A 13,776-nucleotide genomic window follows, 5' to 3' on the forward strand; every position below is an offset into this window, starting at 1 on the left:
TCTTGTTTGTGTTATCATCACCATAATTATTCGATGCCGTTATTGTCTTCAACACCTATGTTTAAGTTATTTTCTTCAACACCTATGTTTAAGTTATTTGTCTTCAACACCTATGTTGAAGTTATTTTCTTCAACACCTATGTTGTGAGTCATCCCTCAAATGCCCCCAGGCACAGAGTAGTACTGTGTCAAGTGTTATACCAGTGTTAGCTTATGTTCCACCGGAATGATGAGTCACCACCTTGCTCCTTTCCCCACACTACACAGCAGTGTTGATTTTGACAGCGAATTTTGATCTAGTTTTAGTCATAGTCTTTTGAAGAAAATTCCATTTAGTTTTAGTCATATTTTAGTCATATGAAATGTTTGAGTTTTTGTCTAGTTTTAGTTGACTAAATATCATAAGATTTTAGTCGACTAAATCTATGCAGTTGATTTAGTCGACTAAAATGTATTTAGGCGGGCCGTGATGGCGTCGTAATGCCTGACTTTACACTTATTTGCATGCTGAAAATAGCCGATCTACAAGCTCACAATCACGATATACAAGCTCCACAACGCGTTGCGCTGCGACGCGTTGTGAGCATGTATATCTGCTATTTTCAGAGCGCAACACCGAGCACAACCAAACATAAAATGACTTGTCTTTTAGTTCTACTGGATCTCTTCTCCACTAGTCCCTCCCTAACATTTTAGTCTAGTTTTTATTTGTTGACGAAATTGTCAATATATTTAGTCTCAGTTTTAGTCATCATACCTTAGTTTTTATTTAGTTTTCGTCAGTGAAAAAAGGTAGTCGACGAACATTTTTCGTCATAGTTTTAGTCGACGAAATCAACACTGCTACGTAGCTAACACAGCACTGGCCAAATTCTCACCAAAACGTGGGTCGCTCGTTCATAAAATGGAGACCAAATCCGAGCCCTTGCATAACCACAAATTTGTCCACAGCATGGTGCGACCTCGTGACCTTGCCTGTGATAATGAAAGAGTGAATGGCTTCTCTTCCCAACTTGCTGAGACCATCGGGGGATTTGGCCTTAATTGACTTGGATCACAGTATCTTCCAGCAAGAACCCAGCAGAACAACCTGAATGGGTTTAGTGATCTGTGATGCAATGTATTCTTTATCTTCACCTCTCATTATGGGGATGGTTGTGTCCATACTGGGCTGTATCAGCCCATCTCCCGGCGAGAGGAAAGCTCCTTGGCAAAGAGACCCTCTTCCTACAAAAAAAGGCTGAGGGCCAGCTTTAGAGAATATTTGTTTTGATAGGTTAAAGGAGTAGTTCACCCAAAAAAAATACTTATTTTCTAGCAATTACACACCCCCATGATGCCTTGAAATCATGGAGATTTTTTTGTTTTCGTCGCATTCCTAAGCCAATAATTTGATAACCAGCGGAAAGATGTCAATGTCTCTGGTAGGAGACTCCGCCTGTCATCAAATTATTGGCTTAGGCGACAAAAACAAAATAATCTCCATGAATTCAAGGCTTCATGGGGTGTGTAATTGATTTTTTTCGTAATGTGATTTGCATTGTGATACCAAGCTAGATTGTCTGATAATGTCATGCTGATGTTGCAGAATGACCTTTTATCTCTTTGTTAACGAAGCATCACAAATGTACTCTCCATGCCAGTTCTTATAATCTAGTTGGTTGGATTAGATTGATCATCCATTTGTTCTAGTCAGTCCTTTGAGAGTGTCTGTGCTCTGATATTTAAATAACTAATTATTGTTATCAACAGTATATGGACTCAATCGTTGATGTTTGAGTGTGTGGTGCAGACTTCTATTGCACATCAGACATAGGATAATATACTCATGTCTGAATGTGACTGACGTATTCTATTTTCAAGTGTGAACATGTCAACGTCTTTAGGTTCACAGATTTTTCCCTTCTTCATCTCAGTCTTCCTTCTCATGACAGCGTGTCTGACAGTGTGTCGCGGGTTCGACTCCCGTCCACAACCTTTGCCGTGTGTCACCCCCCATCTCCTGTTAGCCTACTTTCCCTATCCCTCTCTAAATAAAGGCATAAAAAGCCCCCAAAAATATATTTAAAAAAAAAAGAAAATAGCCGATCTACAAGCTCACAATGTGTTGCAATGCGACACATTGTGACGATACCAATACTTTTACTCAAGTAAATTTTATATACCCTGACTTTTCTGAGTATTTCTACATTGCCGTATTGATACTTTTACTAAGTAAAACATATGAGTACTTTTTCCACCACTGGCAGTAATACAAAACATGTGAGATTGAAATGGACAAGGAAGTGTCTTGCCTTCATGTCCTGCATGTCCTCTGCTAGAGAGCTGTGTGCCATTTACATCTGTCACTGTCAGGGCTCCGCTGCTGGTGATCTCTGAACCATAATACACAACCCTGTCTCAGCCTCTCTGGCCCTGTCCGCTCTGGGGTAACTATTCCCCACTGGGGTCTCCTCTGTGCAGGATGCTGTGCTTATAGATTCCAGAGGTGAAATGTCCTCTCCTCTCTACACAAGATGAGCTTCGCTCTAGTGGCAGCTTCAAAGGAAATTGACAGGTGGCTCATGCTCACCCCTCCATGTACATATATGGGCTATAGGTCAATACTATGATCAAAGCGAATTGGGGGAAAGATTAGAATGTCTCTGCTTTGAATTCCTACAGTATACCCGAAAGCCTAGATTCCTAGATTCGATCCATACAGTAGGCTATCTACATACAGATTGCATGTACAGAATACAGATTGTATGTAGATTGCCTTCTGTCAAATCTGATTACCCTTTCTGTGCTTGTGTGTGTGTGTGTGTGTGTGTGTGTGTGTGTGTGTGTGTGTGTGTGTGTGTGTGTGTGTGTGTGTGTGTGTGTGTGTGTGTGTGTGTGAGAGTGTTATGATAAAAGGAGTAAACACTTTTCCAAAATGAATAATGATTCGAACAAAGAAATGCAAATTTGAATGAAACCGACGTTCCTTTTTTTTTCTACAAACACGTGTAGCCTATGATCTCTCACTTTCTCTCTCTCTCTCAGTGAAGATAAAGGGACGATACCTCGGCGTTGTGACATCAAAACACGCTTCAGCCAATGACCTAGAAACGGGGGGCTTACGTGCGTAAACAGGGTGGTCTCTTTGACGCATCATGGCACCATCATAGGTGGCAGCGTTTGGCCAGCTGCGTGATTTGATTGCTGATTGCGTGTCAAAAAAATATCTGATTCGTCCGATTTATGAATGAATGAATCGGACGACGTGCATTGGCTGATGTTTTGTCCTGTTGTTGTGATGCATATATCATCATGGCTACTAGCCTACTGTGTGTGTGTGTGTGTGTGTGTGTGTGTGTGTGTGTGTGTGTGTGTGTGTGTGTGTGTGTGTGTGTGTGTGTGTGTGTGTGTGTGTGTGTGTGAGTGTCAATCCCTTTGTCTACTGTCTGTGCCTGGCACGTGTATCAGTGTGTGTCAAGCACATGCACGACGAGTAGGATATAGCCTGTAAATAACAATCGGTACCAAAAAAAATAAAAATCATTTTATAAATTAAAAGAAAAAAAACAATTAAAAACAAACAAACAAAAAAATAATAATAATAATTATACCAAAGAAAAAAAACAATGCATTAATTAATAAAATACAATAAATTTGTATTCTATTGCGCTGAATCTTTTTCTTTTTTTTTAACTAACGGCCAAAAGCGACACTGGACAATTAAATTAAGGTAGTAGTAATAGGGGGGCGCGTGTCAGATATAATACGAGAGCTGTGTGCGCGCGCTCTGGCGGTATACTGTTACTGTACACCAAGAATACATTGATTGGAGTAGCTTCATACAGGAGGCGGAACCCGCGGACCCCCTCACACACACACATCCCACTTTGAACCGATTATGAAGACAATTTAGTGGAAGAACGCATGACATTTACACAACAATTCAGAGGGAACGCGTACGGACCGTTTAGCGCTGAGAGGAGCGCCGAGGAGCCGAGGATCATCATCAGACACCCAGAGGAGGACATCATCAGACCCAGTGTGGAGATACTTGGAGTTTGTGGAGGAGGACAGAGACCTGGTAAGATGATGATCCACTGTTGTGTGTGGTTTCCATTCACCAAATGGATCGTGCTTTTTAACGTGATCGGCTGACATCTATCACGTTTAGATAAATGAAAACTTTTGAAAGGCTAGTAGGGCAGGTCACTCTTTTTTTTCCTCCACAGAATATTAAACGGAGAAATGTTGGCAGCGATCAGCGAGGAACAAAATGATGAATACTAGTCTAGAAAACGCTTATTGCTACAGCTTTGTGCAGAAAGCAAAAGGCATGTGTTAACGATAACGGTTTCAGTCAAAACCCTCAAATTCCCCCAAATAGGGGGACCCCTTGATCGTCCCCAAATTAATTGGGGGACCCCTTGATCGACCCTTTTTGACTGAAACCGTTATCCAGCAGGTAGGCTACAAGGTTGGTGGAGCTGGCGAGGCAATGATAGCAACTAACAAAAAGCGTGACCTATTCTCATGTGGTGTAATTTTCACGAATGTGTTGTCAGTTATTGTTCGACAGCCCTGCCGAGCAGCAACACATGCTATTATATAGTCGGCGTTCATCTTTCAAGCCACTGGCACGAATTCTGACGGGCAGGAATGACATTGTTGTCACAATAAATAACCTAATGAGTCTGGACTGGACTGGACCGGCACCCTGTTGCGCTGCCCATTGGCCCAGGCTGTCTCCAAGAGCCACTGTCCATGCTTGAAGTCCGGCTTGTATTGGTAGGCTATATCATTTACATATTTGACATTATGCAATTGATGGTGGCGTGACGTGTACCACTTAACTGCTTGGATACATGCAGGTGTCGACTGGAATTTCAATTATCATCAATCTGATGTTGACAGGATTAAGGTGCTTTTATTATAGGTTTACTACTGTACTGATGCTTTTTTTGGCGCTGTAATGTAGCTATAATGTTCAAACAAGTCCCTTGTAAAATGGATGATAAAATACAGTGGGCAGTGTGGGCAGCATCCATAGCTGAGCCTCCCCCACCAGCCATCCATGACTCATTATCACTTTTATGAGAGCCTTCAACAACATGTCACCTTGACTGTGTTGGGGAAGCAATGAAACCATTCAAATGAAACATGAGGATAGTCCTGTCTGCCAGTAGCTCAATCCATCCATGGGCAGAAAAACCCAGATCTGTCATGCAGGAGTCCCCTTCACAGCTAGGGGACTTGTGGGAATGAAGCAGGTGGAACTGACTGCTAGCCTGGACTGGCTTGATAAGCTGAAATGATCAGTTATGCTCTGTCTGTGCTGCTGCTATATTTGACTCTCTACTGGGGTTGCTATATAGTCTGACCTCACTCCCTCCAGAGCACTGATTGCATTCTCAAAAGACTGATCCGGTCTCAGCCGGAGTTGGCATTCTGAGCTCTTGATCTGGTATTTGAACATAAAAGCTTGTGTTTTCATGCGTGCAAGTATAAGTTATTGTGTGTGCGCTTGTGGGTGGCCACAGGCCACTGGCCACACATGTGTATGCAATTATATATTGTGTAGTCATATTCTATGACATTTCTTGTGGATTTAATTGCATGCAACAGAAAGTCACTTTCTGGCCTTTGATGTGAAAAAACACTGAGGGCCAGAATCCATCCTACACTATTGCAATCACATTGGATGAATGAAAATAGTTGTTTTATTTCTTAATCCAAATCATTGTCTGTTTCAGTTTCTGGGACTGACAAGTTAGCTATATCCATATGCAACATGTCTTGAACTGATTACTGCTTCTATCTCTATGATCTCTCAGAATCCCTCTTGAATTATGTGGCAGCCAGGATTGTTGTTGATTGATACCTTCGGTCTAACCCTAACTCAAGTCTGCTCCATGACGGTCATGTGAGAGTTAATGGACAGCTAAGTGGGCACAGTGATTCACTGAGTGCCTCTTCAATTTGATCAACCTATTTTATAATATTATACCCCTCTCCTGCAGGCAGGTATTGGTTTATCTCTCTGCAGGAATGAAATGAAAAGAAAACATGCAGTAGGCTACATTTTTCAGTTTCACATTGTGGGCCACTGCACACAAAAATGAACCCCCCCCCCACAGTGACTTTGCCCATGTTCTTAGAATCTAATATCATAGTCAAATCACAAGACTAGACCATGAAAGACATAAGCCTGTGTCTGGTCTGGAGGCTTGATTGACTGTTTTAAATTGTTTTATTATTATGTTAGATTATTGAGATAACTGCTACTCAGTCAGGGCCATTCCCCACCATGACCCATTCAAGGCAGAGCAAATACGCTAGCTGTGAGGTCCTGGGTTCGATTCCCGCCGGGGACGCTGTGGGCGCTGGGGGCGTGTCCTCTCCTCCGTGTCGTCAGTGCCCATACCCTAGGTGGGGTTGGCGAAAGGGCCTTTCTGTGTGGAGTTTGCGTGTTCTCCCTGTGTACCCTAGGGTAGGTACCCTCACAAAAAAACATGCAGTAATCCTGGTCTCTATAGTGCGTCCCCCTGGTCAGCCTGATGGAGGGGAAAGGAACTGGTTGGAATAACGTGTTCCATCCACGTGCTACGTCCAACCGGGGAAACTCCCCTTATCAGGTGATAAGAAGCGGCCTGCTCACTCCTCATGCATTGAAGGAGGCATGAGCTCAGATCTGGGCTCTCCCCAGGCTGGCAGAGGGAGAGTAGTGCCCAGGATTACAAAGGCAATTGGCACTGGGTGAAAAAATGGGTTACAAAATCGTGGGATAAAAAAAACGTCCTTAACTATCCTTACTTCAGGCGTTTGGTTTCAAATCCTGTACGTATTTATAGCTTAGATACAGCAGCCATTCATTTGGAATCTCCCATTGAGAGTAATGCGTCTTTTTTAGCCAAGAGGGGGCTCATGTGTTTGTCATAAATCATGGCATGTCACATTGCCACTTGTTCATTATTACATTACATGTATTGCAAAATCTTGGTATTCTAGTAGAGACGGCTGATGTTCGTATAATGGTCCATTTAAGCCTGAAGAAGAAGAAGTGTGTGAAGACAAGTGTTGATGGAGAGCAGCCCGCATAAGGTCAAACCACTTATGCTATGTATGGGACTTATAGCTGTTACAGGATGTACAGTGCAACTTAGGTAAAGTTATTATGCCCTTAACCTCATGTTCTCTGCAGGGCCTTCCTATGACACAGATGATCAGCAGTAGAGGGAGTAGGAGGGGCTCTATAATCTAGACTAGTGGGAATGTAACCTTTCCGTTGGTTCATGCACTTTCCTCCACCGCCAGTATGAGACTGTATACATCCATCTGAGCGGTAACCGTAAGACTTGCCCCAAAACACACTCGCCCCCATTCTTCCCGCATTTTTTCTTGAATTTGTTTTACTGAGGTTAAGGTTAGGAATATAAATTTAAGGTTCAGGCATAGTTTTTTACTGAGGTTAAGTTTAGGAATAAGGTTAGGTTTAGGCATAGTTTTACTGAGGTTAAGTTTAGGAATAAGGTTAGGTTTAGGCATAGTTTTTACTGAGGTTAAGTTTAGGAATAAGGTTAGGTTTAGGCATAGTTTTACTGAGGTTACATTTAGGAATAAGGTTAGGTTTAGGCATAGTTTTACTGAGGTTAAGTTTAGGAATAAGGTTAGGTTTAGGCATAGTTTTACTGAGGTTACATTTAGGAATAAGGTTAGGTTTAGGCATAGTTTTACTGAGGTTACGTTTAGGCATAGTTTTTACTGAGGTTAAGTTTAGGAATAAGGTTAGGTTTAGGCATAGTTTTTACTGAGGTTAAGTTTAGGAATAAGGTTAGGTTTAGGCATAGTTTTTACTGAGGTTAAGATTAGGAATAAGGTTAGGTTTAGTTTTACTGAGGTTACGTTTAGGAATAAGGTTGGGTTTAGGCATAGTTTTACTGAGGTTACGTTCAGGAATAAGGTTAGGTTTAGGCATAGTTTTACTGAGGTTACGTTCAGGAATACGGTTGGGTTTAGGCATAGTTTTACTGAGGTCACGCTTAGGAATAAGGTTAGGTTTAGGAACATACGGTTAGGTATAGGCATAGTTTTACTGAGGTTACGTTTATGAATACTGGTGCCGACCGCTCTGAGGTCGCCGGATTTGCCCCATGGGGACGAGCGTGTTTTGGGGCGAGCGTTCTTGTATTCTCGTGAACTCATTCCTCAGCTATAGTGTTTTTGACTTCTCTGGAGCGTTTGCGTTCAATGCAGTTGTGGGGGGTAGAGAGGTTTTATGATTAAACCTCGATCTGCTTACACAACCCCCGCTCCCCTGTGCGCTCAGAAGTTCTGTGTCAGTGGGATTGGGATGCTATGTGGCATGTGATACAGTCAGCAGTGCAGTGTGTGCGTGCGTGCGTGCGTGCATACCAGTGGTGTAAAGTAACTAAGTCCATTTACTCAAGTACTGTACTTAAGTACAATATTGAAGTATTTTTTTTACTTTTACTGGAGTATTTCCAATTTTCAATACTTTTACTCCACTACATCTCAAAGGCAAATATTGTACTTTTACTCCACTACAATTATTGGAAAACTTTAGTTACTGGTTACTTACAAAACATTCAGCCCTATATACATCTCGGCCATTTGAAAATAGCAGATCTACAAGCTCACAATGCGTCGCGATGCGAAGCATTGTGAGCTTGTAGATCTGCTATTTTCCAACGTTTTTTTTAACATTTTATACATTTGAAAACTTGTGAAATGTGACATATACGCTGCATAATGAGTACTTTTACTTTTGTACTTTAAGTATATTTCAATACCAATACTTTTGTACTTTTAGTTAAGTCAATTTTGAATTCCGGACTTTTACTTATACTCTTACTGAAGTAAAACACTTTTTCCACCACTGCACACACACCACAGTGGGTACCACTGTGTGCGTTGAATTTCCAACTGGATGACTGAATTTTCCCGTCACGCTCTCTCTCTCGCTCTCTCTCTCGCTCTCTCTCTGCCCCACGTGAGAGAGAGAGGAAGAGGATGCTCAGTCACCAGGAGTTTGAGAGCACATGACTCAGATAGGGCAGCGCTGGCATTGAGTGGGCGGTGACGGTACTGTCAGGGTGGCAGGCTTCTTTAATTGATGACCCTATATACCTTCCATTATCCACACTTTACCATGGATACCAACCACCATAACTAAGATCTCCTCATATATAATAGGACTCTTTCCCGGGTTCAATGGGTTCAATGTCTCAGCATCCAGACAGACAGACAGACAGACAGACAGACAGACAGGGCACTTCACTGGAGCTTCAACTGACCACAGGGAGGGCTTCTAGATCAGTGGTTTTCAACCTTTTTCATGCCAAGGACCCCTAAATTGATATACATTTGGCCGCGGACCCCCATTTGAAAATGTTTTGTGCCCGGGACCCCCAGAAGCAAAGGTATCAGTACATTTTTGCTTTAAAAAATATAAATATTCAAAGATATGCACACTTTTTCAAGGTTTTTCAAAAATAGCAGATCTACAAGCCCCACCCCCCCCCCTCCCCCCCCAACCTCCAGCAAGTTTTTTGCCTACTCACTGTGATGGGCGCAGTCAGTGATGCCGTGCTGGTGGCGTCCCAGACGACCTTTTGCCCTCCTGCCAGCCCATCGCCTAGCTGCTGCATCTTGTTCCCAATGTTATCACTGGTGATTAATCTCTCAAGACAGATTCAGAGCTCAAAGGGGGAAAGAAATGTTCCCCTTTTTTGCCAATGGGTTCCCAGATTGAGGACAAACAAATTGATATGATTTGGCCACAGAACCCCATTTGAAAATGATTTTGTGCCAGGGACCCCCAAAAGAGAGGAATTTTGTTGTTATATTACATTTATTAGAGAATTCCACACTGTCTATACGGTTCGGAGGTATCAGTGAGAGTGAATGATCTGAATAGTTATGCTTAAAGCTTCTCACATTGAGCTAAAATAGTGAAATTAAACTTTTTTCTTTTTGTCACATTTCTGAGCCAATAATTTGATGACCGGGTGGCTGCTCAGTAGGACACTCAATTGAGTCTCAATTGAGTTTCCTATCGGAGACTCCGCCTCCACAGTTGTATATTGTATATTAATAAATAGGCCTACATATCATTAAAGAGGTTATATCAATCAGCGATCGCTCTCGTGCGAGTGTATGCTGCGCGAGTGTGTGCATGTGCGCATGACGTACTTCAGTGTGAGAGAAGAGAGACTCCATGTGTTGAATGGACACATTTCATCATGATCATAGACATGTATTCCAACCAGTATTCAAACTGCCAGCTTGAGCAATAAATAACACATAATTTCTTACAGCTAAAGCTCAGGGAAATGGTAGCAGTGGGAGGGATGATTACACGCACGCACACACGCACGCACGCACGCACGCACGCACGCACGCACGCACAACCTTCTCAAGGGCGCTTTTAAAGAAGCCGCCGCCGAAATGAAGATTTCGGCGGCAGCAGTAGAGTGGCCGCTGGCTGCATGAGAATCGGGAGGTTCCCAGTTCGATACCCCGGCTCCCCCTGGATTCGTGCCCAAGAGTCCTTGAGCAAGACACAGACCCCGGCCCTAAGTGCTCCTGCATGATGAGCAATTTGGTACCTTGCATGGCTGCCTCCTTGTCAGTGTGTCAATGTATGTGTGTGTGTGAATGTGTGTGTGTGCATTTGTGTGTGTGTGTGTGTGTGTGTGTGTGTGTGTGTGTGTGTGTGTGTGTGTGTGTGTGTGTGTGTGTGTGTGTGTGTGAATGGGCACATTGTAAAGCGCTTTGAATAAAGCTGCTACATAAATGCACCACTTACCATTTCACTGGCCATTTGAACCAATGACCTTCGTGTGTGTGTGTGTGTGTGTGTGTGTGTGTGTGTGTGTGTGTGTGTGTGTGTGTGTGTGTGTGTGTGTGTGTGTGTGTGTGTGTGTGTGTGTGTGTGCGCGTGTGTGTGTGTGTAGTAAGAAGTTCTATTAGTAAGTAAGTAGGCCTAAGTAACTATAAGTACATTTACTCAAGCACTGAACTTAATTACAGTTTTTTAGGTATTTTTACTTTCTTCAGTATTAACAATCTTTGCAATTTACGGCACATTTTGCTACTCGTGTGTGACATACTAGAATGACGGGCATTCATTTACGAAAAAAGTTCCAATATGGTATCTGCCCGACAGCAACAATATGCAATGTGGCCCCCTGGAATGAGTTTGGAAATATAGAGGCCCCCTCCATAATCAAAGTTGCCCACCACCCCTGACTTAGAAAATAGCAGATCTACAAGCTCACGATGCGCAATGCGACGCATTGTGAGCTTGTAGATCGGCTATTTTAAAAATATTTTTAAACATGTTGAACTTGTGAACTGGGGACTTTCTTCATAATGAGTACTTTTACTTTTAGTAATTCAAGTACATTTTGATACCAATACTTTTGTACTTTTGCTCAAGTACATTTTTAATACTGGATTTTTACTTGTAACAGAGTATTTCTGCATTGCAGTATTGATACTTTTAAACATTTCAGTACTTTTCCCACGACTGGTCATATGAAGCTCATTCCTTTAATTTACGATACTACTGTCAACCAAACAATACAGGCCTGTAATTATGGTTGGACTCTTGACTACGCTGAGGAGACACATTTAAGTCCTGTTGGTGAACGTTGCCAGAACCAAAACAAACATACAATTTTCTCCACGTCTTTTCGATTCGAATCCGTCCAATCAATCTCCTAAGCTGCTTCGCTAGAGGAATATCCCTTATCATCCTCGCCTTGGTACTGTTTGCATCCACCATGTACCATGTATTTAGTCCACTGATGTCTGGAATAACCTCACCATCTGTCTATATCCCATGACCTGTGACTGTGAGCTTACTCATTTCCCTTACTCATTTCTATGACAGGGCTCTTTACAGTGGTGGAAAGTAACTAAGTACATTTACTCAAGCACTGTACTACAAGTGTGAGGTACCTTTACTTTACTTGAGTATGTCCACATTTCAATACTTTTACTTCAAATCCACAACGTCTCAGAGGCAAATATTGTACTTTTTACTCCACTACAATTATGTGAAAACTTTAGTTCAGTCAGATAACTCACGAATAGTTTGAACCAATATTTCATTATAGAATGAGAATACAAGTGTGGATATAATAATTTATCTTGGCGTTCAGGCTCTGCAACATTTGTCTCCCTGCTCAGCACAATCAGACAGCCATCATTAACCATTAAGAGCAGGGAGATAGATATACCATAACATCCCCCCATGGGGAACAGAACCAATAGCAGAGCCCACTGGTGGTGCAGGGGTGGTGGGAGCAAACAGGTGCATACCAACAGTCCAGGGACAAATGACAGCAGGAGGAAGAACAGAGACTGAAGTGAGCTTAAATAACCCGCTGATTGGTCAGCTGATTGGTCTGGGTCTGCGTAATAGCATCGTATAGCATTGTAGTAAGCATCCGTATGTATGCACCCGCATAGGCAGTGTGTAACCTCTCGAGTATATACTGCCTGAACTAACCTCGCAGGCTACGTAGCATGTACTAGTTACTTTGCAGATTTTGATTATTATTACAAAACCATTTACCACTTCCGCCCTATTTAGATGTGTTGTAGATCCGCCGATCTACAACGCGTCACATCGCGCCACATTGTGAGCTTGTATAGCTGCTATTCTCAAAAGAGTTTTTATACATGATTTTTAGGTAGGCAATTGCATTTTTTAGATTTGAAGTTTGATATTGTAATCAGCAAAATAACCCAGTGTTTTTAATGGCACCATCTGTGATCATGCTGAAAGCTGAATAAACATAAACATAAACATTTGAGGAATTCAGCGGCTTTTCTCTATGCATTGTGTGTTAATTACATTTGCTCTACATCTCCCCTCTCTCTCCTCTTGCCCTTGTGTTGTAACGCCTTCTCTTCATGCCTCGTGTGCTCATAACCCCTTTGCCCTCCATTGTCTGTCATTTCAAGTCCTATTGTGTGCAAATCATGTCTGTGGATCACGTTACTGCAATGCTGCCTATAGGCCTGTCACCATTACATATTTAAGTTGACGAATAACTGTCTCTCAAATAATTGCGAATAACGATTTACTTGTGTTCTTTTAGGCTTCCTAATCAAAATTTGCACATGGCAGATATGACAAATAACGAAGAATACGTTAAAATACAAAGAAATTATTGACATGTTTGATAATGTTATACTTACAGCAAGTGACGCGTTGTAAGCTTTTAGATCTGCTATTTCTGTTTTTATAATATTTGAAAATGTGTGAAACAAAATTAAAAAATAATTGCGGTTATCTCAAATAATTCGCGATTAGACGATTACATAATATAGAGCACAGAAGTCCTGACGTCACTCGTTCATCCCCTGGGTCGTAGAAGTAATTTCTCTATGGAGAATAACATTGGGTCATCTTAGAATCGTCTCATATAAGAATTGTGGTGCAAAAATAAACAAACTGTCTCAGCGATATTGTCAGGGAGGAGGTTCTGTATCGTTTAAGATAGTCAGTCACTCATATTTGATACAGTCTGTTTCTGGCGAAAATCTTACTAATTCGGCGGAAGGAACATTATCGTTTTCTCACCGTCAGTTGATGGTTCGTATCCATAAGAGTCAAACCGCCGGCGTAATTTGTTTATTTTTGGAACACAGTTCTTATTTGACGCGATATTATTAACTCATTTCCTGCCATACACGCATAAAGTCATTCTATTAAATAGTCCACTTGCCCACCAACACGCATAAAGTCGTTCTATTTATTTT

At 41.9% G+C, this 13,776-nt stretch overlaps 1 protein-coding gene across 1 annotated transcript in view; it reads left to right on the forward strand.

The window, feature by feature from the left end:
• Positions 1–3,931: 3,931 nt before the first annotated feature.
• Positions 3,932–13,776, forward strand: part of LOC311049350 (sodium-coupled neutral amino acid transporter 3-like) — a 74,346-nt gene continuing 64,501 nt past the window's right edge. Inside the window, exon 1 of the mRNA XM_084062904.1 lies at positions 3,932–4,063. The gene's annotated coding sequence lies outside the window, so the exon portion shown is untranslated. The remainder of the gene's footprint in view (positions 4,064–13,776) is intronic.

The sequence above is a fragment of the Gymnoscopelus microlampas genome, assembly GCF_963454915.1.
Source record: "Gymnoscopelus microlampas genome assembly, chromosome: 7".
NCBI lineage: Eukaryota > Metazoa > Chordata > Actinopteri > Myctophiformes > Myctophidae > Gymnoscopelus > Gymnoscopelus microlampas.